Source organism: Macadamia integrifolia, chromosome 13, assembly GCF_013358625.1.
Source record: "Macadamia integrifolia cultivar HAES 741 chromosome 13, SCU_Mint_v3, whole genome shotgun sequence".
Taxonomy (NCBI): domain Eukaryota; kingdom Viridiplantae; phylum Streptophyta; class Magnoliopsida; order Proteales; family Proteaceae; genus Macadamia; species Macadamia integrifolia.
Window position 1 is genome coordinate 13,403,349 of NC_056569.1, and position 9,112 is coordinate 13,412,460.

The 9,112-nt window shown below is 42.4% G+C and overlaps 1 long non-coding RNA gene across 1 annotated transcript; it reads right to left on the reverse strand.

Moving 5' to 3' along the window:
* Positions 1 to 1,973: 1,973 nt before the first annotated feature.
* On the reverse strand, positions 1,974 to 6,671 carry LOC122059461. The gene is made up of 2 exons (XR_006134050.1): positions 6,602 to 6,671; positions 1,974 to 2,270 (listed from the first exon to the last, which is right to left on the reverse strand). It is a non-coding gene; the product is annotated as an uncharacterized LOC122059461 (long non-coding RNA).
* Positions 6,672 to 9,112: the final 2,441 nt, after the last annotated feature.

The window sequence follows — 9,112 nt, forward strand, 5'->3', positions numbered from 1 at the left end:
TCTATGACTGCCAGGAGAAGGTTATCAGGGGTTTGCTAGATGATCGAGGGTCACATTTTAGGACTGACAGGCTTCTAATCACGACTAGGGATTGTATTGCTGGGTGACCAATGTGCAATTTTTGGGACCAGAGATACAACCTAATGCATCGTAGTAGCATGAACCCAACTTGATTGTGTGATAGGTGGTTAAAGTAAGATGAATGCACCATTCTCGCATCATGACCTGTGTATGTGCTTGCATGAACCCCATCCCTCACTGAGCTAGTTGAAGCTCACATTATATGCGTGTCACTTTTTAGATGATGATGTAGGTACCATCATGCCATTGGGAAGCGACACTTCCTCTTCTATGACTGAGTATGGCGATGACTAGTGGCCTTGAGGAGCACGATCCGGAATATGCTTGTGATACCTATGCGTATGCCGCACCCGGAGCTGAGAGCAGAGCTGTTGTCTTCTTGGTGCCATATTTTTGGATGCTATTTTGTGGATTACAATGTTTACGTTTTAGTATATGAGGTGTAGGATAAATTGGTTATGTAATATATGCTAAACATTAGTTCTTCCCTAGCAAATATATCTGATTCTGCTTATATTTATATTTTGATTCCACTGCTATGATTTTAGATGGTTCTGTAATGTTATGATTGTGACAGTTAAGGCACTGCTATCATCTATTAAAGATCCTGGTAGGATATAAGATGGGTAAATGTCTTATCCACACCATTGGTATCTTAATGGGAGTGGGGTGTGACAACATGGTGTCAGAGGATGATGCTCTACCTTAACTCACAATTTAACTGAACTTTAGGATATTGGGGATTATGATGAAATTAAAAACTTTAAATTTACTAATAGTTAGTAATATATAAATAGGAGACAAGCATAAGTGTAAAAGTCGTTTCATTGATAAAGAACTTGAATATATAAGTTTTTACATCAATTTTCTTCGAATATAAAATAATTGAAAGCAGGAAATCCTAACTAAACTTAGTTGAAAAAAATAAGTATACAGACATGATGTTTCGTGATAAATATCTTATGGCGGGCTAGTATGGGTCAAAAAATAAATCACCTTGGTTCGACTGGTACAACCTAAAGTCATCATTACCTTTGGTTTGCCTAGCCAAAAAGCTATTCTGAGGGTCTCCAGGAAGATCGAAAAATTTAGGATTTTATAAAAAATTATGTAGAACCCCATAACAAGTGTATAACTGAAAGCAAGTAGAAATAGAAGAGAAAAGTGCATAAGTAAAACCTAAAACATCATAACTAGAAATTTAAAGCATGCTATGCAGGAAAGTAAGGAACGAGAAACCCTAAGGCTAAACGGGCATCCCGGTGCCATCACTCCTGAGGAGGTACTAGTGGTGCTAGATGTGCTAGATGTGCTGAAGGCATCCGAAGAATAGATCCATGTCCTTCATCTACATCTTTAAGGACATGACGACCATCTAGAATGCAGTACCTCCAATCTATACTCTCAAGTCGGTTATCCACCCTCCTGAAGATATTGTTTGTGGTGTTCAGACAACAAACCATGTCACCCACCCAACTCTTGCAGCCCTTATGAAGAAGAGGCCACAATGTCCTTATTCATAGTGGTGGTGGTGGAATGACATCATCCTAACTTGTGGCTATGGCTGCCGTTGCTGTTGATCCTACCCAACTACCTCATCATCATCTTCCTTAGTGCCCTCAATGGTCATCTTCCTGAGGGATTCATGATTGAAGTCCGACACATCCGCTCCCAAGGCCTCCTCCTCCTCATAATTCACCCCGAAGTGGTTGAACATGTTACACCCCAATTCCAGTAAACCTAATTTATCATTAGGAATACCAGTGGTGTGAGTAAAACGCATACCCATCTTACAAACCTACCAGGATCTCTAATATTAGTACCTTAACATAAACAATCTCACAACACAAACCAGCCAATAGTAGCGGAATCAGAGTATAATAGCAGAATCATAAATAAAATGAGGAACATCTAGTGATATCATATATATATATATATATAACCAAGTTATTCCATTACAATCATCCATGACTTATAAGTAATAAGTCCAAAAGTATACCATCCACAATTCTGTATTAGAATAACAAAAATACGCCAAACACCTTATGGTGCTGTATATGCGCAGAAGTCACAAGCACAGTCATGGTCATGCTCCCTTACTTCTAGCATCCACCAGCCGCTCACTCCATCCTCTGGACCAGAGGAAAGAGAGTCATAAGCCATAAGCACGACCGTACCTGCATCATCATCTAAAAAGGGGCATATACGTGGGGTGAGCTTCCAACTTGCTCAGTGAGGGGTCGGTTCATGTAAAATCAAGCACAAGCATTCACATATATAATATTTGAATGACGACATAAATGCAGAAATTAAACACATAGTCCATGATGCGAATTATGCAATCCATTTGATTATTAATCCACCTAGCAATACAACTAGTTTGGTAAATGCTACTATGGCACATTAGGTTTTATCCCTAGTCTTAGAACTGCCATTAACTACACATCGATACAAACCTTAACCATGATTAGAAGCCTATCGAGCTAGGGATGTGACCATAGGTCACCCAACAAACCCCTGATAACCCCCTCCTAGTAGTCACGGCACCGGTATAACCATTGGCCATACTAGACAAGTTTTGGCCTCCGACAACAATCACATCGTACCACGGGTGTGGCATTCTAGGAAGGTTCATTGAACATATCACCATTGGGTTATCCAACACCTTACCCCCTATTGGCAACGGGATGGAGCATGAGGAATATCACCTAACCACAATATCCTACATGCCTTTCATGTTGATATAGTTAGTATGGACCACGCAACACCGGTATCACCATTGGCCACGAAGCGGGTCCATTTCCAAGTATAGTCCTGGGGTACACGATACTGGGAACACATCAGCCATAAGGTGTAACCCACAACTTTATACCTATCTAATATGCATAGCAGTTGAGTATGGACTATACAACACCAAGATTTCCATCGGCCACGAAGCGTATCCATTTCCAAATGCCGTCCTGGAGTACACGATACCGGAAACACATCGGCCACAAAATGTAATCCACGACTACAACTAACTCTAATGCACATAATCAATGCATGAATGTGACAAACATATGGCAATCACGGTACCGGTATCACCTTGGCCACACCGGATTCTATCTCAATCATACATCTCATATCATTTTCATCAAAATATAACATATTATAGAACATCATCATCATTTAACAATTTAAATTATCATGTGGAAATTCTACACATACGAGCAGTTCTATAGTAATTAAACATTCTCAAAATAAAAGTCAACCATCTCTCACTGTGTTTAAGTTCTAACTGATCGGGTTCCAAGTACGACCACCAAGTGTTCAATTTAATTTTGGCCTTGAGGTATATGCACATTTATGTCCTAGACACAAAGGTAATTAGATGTTAATGGGTGTCAGAAACACCAGAGGGGGGCCCATAAGGTCTGCCCCCAAGGGTACAAGCACTGCCAAATTTGACAGCACTGAGAGGGTCATCGGATTCAGTCACCAAAAATAGGTTTAGAACCCACTAGATTCATTAGATGTGAATCTAGTGACCCTGGAAGAGAGCTCCTAGAGCTCAGATACTTCATCGGAAATAGCCATCGGATCCTGTCCCAGTGTTTCCGATGGAAACATAGGAACTACTTGTGGTTTTGGGGCTTTTCGACTAGGGCCCAATTGTCGGGATTTATTCCGTGGAGTTTGTTGGGGGTGTTCCTAGGATCATTTCAAGCTAAAAAAATCCTAATTCCATTGGGATACATTGATCGATCGATTGAAACCCTAGATGGTCATTTGGTCACAAGTGTTGCCAGAACTTACCGGACTTAGTTTGAGCTCGGTATTCACACCGGGGAGGTGAAATATGCACTCCCCAACCTTTGGGTGTGTGGAGGTCAAGGTTCACTTCCGTACACACCTTAAGCTAGCTCAAAATGAAGGGAAAGAGTGGTAGGAGAGGTGGCTCTTACCTCCGACAAGGATTTTGGCAACTTGGTAGGCAACCAGCACCAAGGTGAGCTTCCTTCTTGCTTCTTCCTCTTCTTCTTCTTCCTTTCTCTTCCCTTTTCTCCTCTTCTTTTCCTCTCCCACATTCTTGTACTAGTGAGAAATGATAAAATGATTCCTCATTTCCACTTATATAGTAAGTTAGGTCCTTAGGGTCTGTTTGGTTGGTCCTAGTCCGGTCCAAGTAGGTTAATTCGACTTTTGGGACATGCAGGCCCATCTCCTTGGACTCACAAGAAACACAAGTCACGGGGAAAGTGTGGGAGGGTGTGTGTGTTCATTCGGGGCTGCTCCCGATGCGGGAGGTGGGGTTCACATGCATCAGAACCAGTTCAATAGTACATCAGACCACCGGATTCAAGCCCAGGTGCTTTTGGTGGCATATTTTTGGTGGTCAAGACAATTACTAGCTTGATTGCTTGCTATCCACCCATTGGTATTGCACATGTAGTTACCCTAGGCTATGCTCATGGTCTTCTGGCAATTTTGGTGCATGTTGGGATTCAAGGGTAGGGTGTCAGGTCACTTACCATCTATGATCGAAAGGCTTGAATCCCCTCTAGTTGGATTGGCAAGCAACACATGAGCAAGTGGGGTCATCTCTCCCCCTTTTGCAATGGGCAGTCGTGAGCCAAAACCCGGTGGTACTCTCTAATTCGGGTCTGAGACCTATCATAACAGTTTAAATTAGACCGGGTTAGGCCACGGGTGTAACAGAACACCGAGGTCAGCATTTTGACATAACACATATTTCCAGCCCTAGGATCCTCAACCTTGTTTACCATATTGCACATGAGGATATAGGGAAGTTTGAGTTCATTCCCCATGTAGATGCAGTAGGTCACGTATGCTTGCAGGATAAAGACTCGTAGTAGTGACCAACAGTGAGTAGGTTGTCTAGTTGCGTAATCCTACTTATGATCCTGGTAGGATATAAGACGGGTAAGTGTCTTATCCACACCACTAGTATTCTAGTGGGATCAGGGTGTGACATGTTGAGTTTCAATATATCAAAGAATACTACTCTTAGTTCTCTTTCGGAAGAGAACCGTTTGAGTGGACCCCAAACTACCTTGAGTGGAAGCATAAGCTTCACATCGTACTCAAAGCTGAAAAGGTATTCACTATGATCGAAAAGGATGCACCTCCTTTACCAAGAACTAATGAAGGAGTGGATTATGTTGCTTATAAATCTTTTTAGGAAAAGGATGCATCAGTACCTTAGCTCGGTTGATAAAAGTATGCAATCTTTTTGTAATAATTTTGAACGTGTAAAAGATCTACTTAAGCACTTAGAGAACACTTTTGGTAGGAAAAATCATCTAGGCTAAGGATGCAAGTTTGGCCCTGGCAGCCCGAACCCACCCTTGGCCCATATAGGGCTAGGCTAAAAAATTCTTACCCTGAGGGCCGAGCCGGCCTTGAAAACATTTTGCCATGAGTTAGGGTCAAAAGGGGTAAGGGTTCATGTCTGGGGCCCTGAGCCCGACCCGAATTTCTTACCCTAACTTGTGGTCCTGATTTGGTCTTGCTAACCCATATTTTTAACCTGATTTATTGAGTGTTCAATGGTCAATTCTTCAAGTTTGGTAATAATTATCCACCATAGTTGTATAAACTACTTAAATCACTCTTGTGTGATTGGTTCCCAAATCATAGTTTTGTCCTCACCATCAGTTTTGGTTCCTAATTACAGTGTATATAATAAAATATTTAGTAATAGGAAATTTTATCCTAATTTATTCATTTAATTGAAAACCCCAGTTTCTGGGTTCTAACTGGATTTCCTTTACAGTCCTCTGTTTCTTCTACTTGTAGGACCACCCATTAGAAAAATTTTATAGTGGGCCCCACATTGGGTTTGGGTACCCTTGAACTTAACAAAATCCCTCTATACACTATGATTCCAAGCTTAGCCTTTCCTTCCCTGAAATCAATGGTATTGTGCATCCCTACCCTTACCAAAGGTTGTTGTTCAACACAGGGGTTTTTCCAACCTTCTGAAACCCTCATCGGCAAGTTAGTGAGACAAAAATCGGCTGGCCGATCAAACCTTTTGGTTCCCCCTTTTCTGTAGAATTTGACTCTGTGAGTACCTATTGGGTACTGCCATGGCTGAGTTGGGTTCAACCCTCTTTCTGTGGCCCAAAACACACCATGGGCATGTAGTGCTAGAATCAACCTTTGGCCATTTTGCATCCCAATCTCCAAAATACACTCACACACACACACCCCACATACTCTGGGCTTGCAGTGTTGGAACTCAACCTTTGGCCACCCTACATCCCAGTCACCCACAACACATGCTCACATGCACACACACATACACCATTTACCCTAGGCATGCAGTGCCAAAACTCAACCTTCGGTGACCTTGCATCCCAGTCACCCACACCCACACACATAGCCACAACTCATATCTTATGCCACATCAGCATTCACCACAAGTAATAAGTTCATAATATGAAAAATGGCATGATCACACGTATATTCATAATGTTATAAACATTCGATAAAACACACGCGATCACCCACGCACCTCGAGTCTCAAGTGTTAGTGGACAGCCGATGGTCTCATGCTGCATTATCCTGTCACTTCTTGGTTCTACACCTAGGGGACATAGGGTTTTTAAGTAAATCAGTCATTCACAGGAAAGTGGGACCCTAGGACACAAGTCCAATCAAAGGGAATAAAAATTAAGCTTTGGGATAGTTCAACGATGGATGGTCATAGGGTTTGTTTATGGGTAGGGCACTCTCACAGACCTCACTTAGTTGAGTTTAGTATAATTAGTATTTTAGTTAGGTTAGAGTTACACAATGTACCCAAATTCCCCAATGTTCAAGTCTAGGTTAAGCTAAATTAGGGAATTTCAGTTGAGGATCCATGTGGTGACCACTAATGGCTTATGTGATAAAATGTGATACCCTACTTTTTAAATCCGGTCTAATTACACGGTTGACCCGGTTTAACCATGTAGGACCTGAATCCGAGAGGGTTAAGGCGGGTTCCTTATGGACCATGATGGCAAGGGTAACTTTGAACACCGGTTGGCCGGACAAGTCCGAGTCAGTGCCAGGGGAGACGGGTGTACCCAAGCCGTGTATATACACATATCATAAGGTCATGTACGGATAAAGCAGATATGTAGCCGTATCCTAAAGCGCATACGTATAATATACCTTATGCCGAGAGTGAGATTCGTGTCGAGAGTCGAATTCCATCAAAATCCCACTTGTTGGCAAATTTTCGGGCCTCAGGTGGGCGGTCACAGGTGGGCGCAGCCGCCCACCTGAGTGACCCACCCATGTGGTTCCTTAGTTGTTTTAGAAAGTATAAATAGCATTTATGAGTTTTCCTTTTTTTTATTTATGCCATTCGGGTGGTTGGTGAAAAGAGTAAAGAGGAGAGAGAAAAGGAAGGAGAAAAGAGAACGGAGAAGAAGAAAGGGGAGGAAGAGGAAGAAGGAATGGATTTAAGTGGCGCCAAGGCTTGATCTTCCCATTCCGACGTCAGAAGAGTGATCCCCAACGCGAGATCTACGTTTAGAGGTGAGCGAAGGCTATATTCCCTAAACTTTCATCATACCCAAGTAAAACCCTTGATTTGGGTAGTGTTTCTTGAGGTCTTGTAAATCTCCCTTGAGATGATGAATCTAAGGTTTAATAGATGGTTTATGTGTTGATTTTGAAGGATTTGAAGAAGTGTTTCCACGGTTGGAGGAGCATTGGTGATTTGAAGTGATTTTGGGGTTTCTGAACAAGTTCTTGAGCAAAGGAAGTAAGATGGCTTCCATTCCTTAAATCTAACCTAGATCTAGGTTAGAACCATCTTATGAGACTTTAAATGTGTGGAGAATGGGTTTAGAAAAGCCCCATTTGATTCCCCAAAGATTGGGGAAGGTTTCGGGGAAAATGGCATTTTCCCGCTAAGACCGGTGGGCCAAGAACGGTGGGCCAAATGGCCCGCCTGAGGGCACTCGCCTAAGAGGGCAGGCCCTCGGGGCCAACTGGCGGGCCAACCTGCTCGCTGGTCTTAGCAGGCCCTTGGGGCCAACCGACGGGCCCAATCGGTGGGCCGATCGACAGGCTGACTTGCCTGTCGGTCATGACCGGTGGGTCGACCTACCCGTCGGTCATGACAGGTGGGCTGTCCAACCCACCCTAGAGGCCCCCGACGTGATTTTTACATCTGAATGGACAAAAAATGGATGTGCGACCTTCTTCTAGAATTCTAAACATGATTTTGTCATCAAATCTTGTTAGTTTCAATCCCAAAGTGGTGAAATGCTAACCCCATTCATTTATGATAGGTTCACCAAAACGTACGCTTCTCACACTGGATATCACCCGTACCGGGCGTGAGTCTTTGTACACTATAGGTAAGTGGGGAGAGGACGTTTGGCCTTATTTTAAGGCTTGTTTGGTATTCATTTAATTGTATCTAGACTAGCCATGTCATCATGCAAATTATGTGTAGCTTAGCCTTCCTCATATTATTATGACATGTGTGTTGTGTTTATTTTCTTAATATCAAATGATGATGTGATTATGTGATGATGTGATGATGATGACATCATTGTGCATAATGCATTAATAGACTAGATGCCATAGTCGGCTTGGAAACGAGTCTTCCGCTGAACTGTTGAACATTTTCTTAGTTATGTGTATGATGTGGTTGGATACTGTATTAGATGATCCTGGCAGGTTTGGGTTAACCAGAGTTAACCCTGTCACCGGTCCTATTCTGTGTGAACAGGGTGTGACAACGGTGGTATCAGAGCGCGATGCTCTATTCACTCACAGCGTACCATGTAGACCTCATAGAATCTATAATAGGAAATGGGATTGGGTTAACGTAAAAACTTTAAAGAGTTAAAAGCCAAAGAAAGAAAGGAATAATAATGGTGGTAGTTAGTTATTGCATTCATGGCATGCATAAGAGAAAATGAAAGATTAATTAATTGATGTTATAACCCATCGAGTACGAGTTTAACGAAATTTTGGCAGCATAACGGTGCAAAACGAGATTTCCAAAAATTTTTCACAC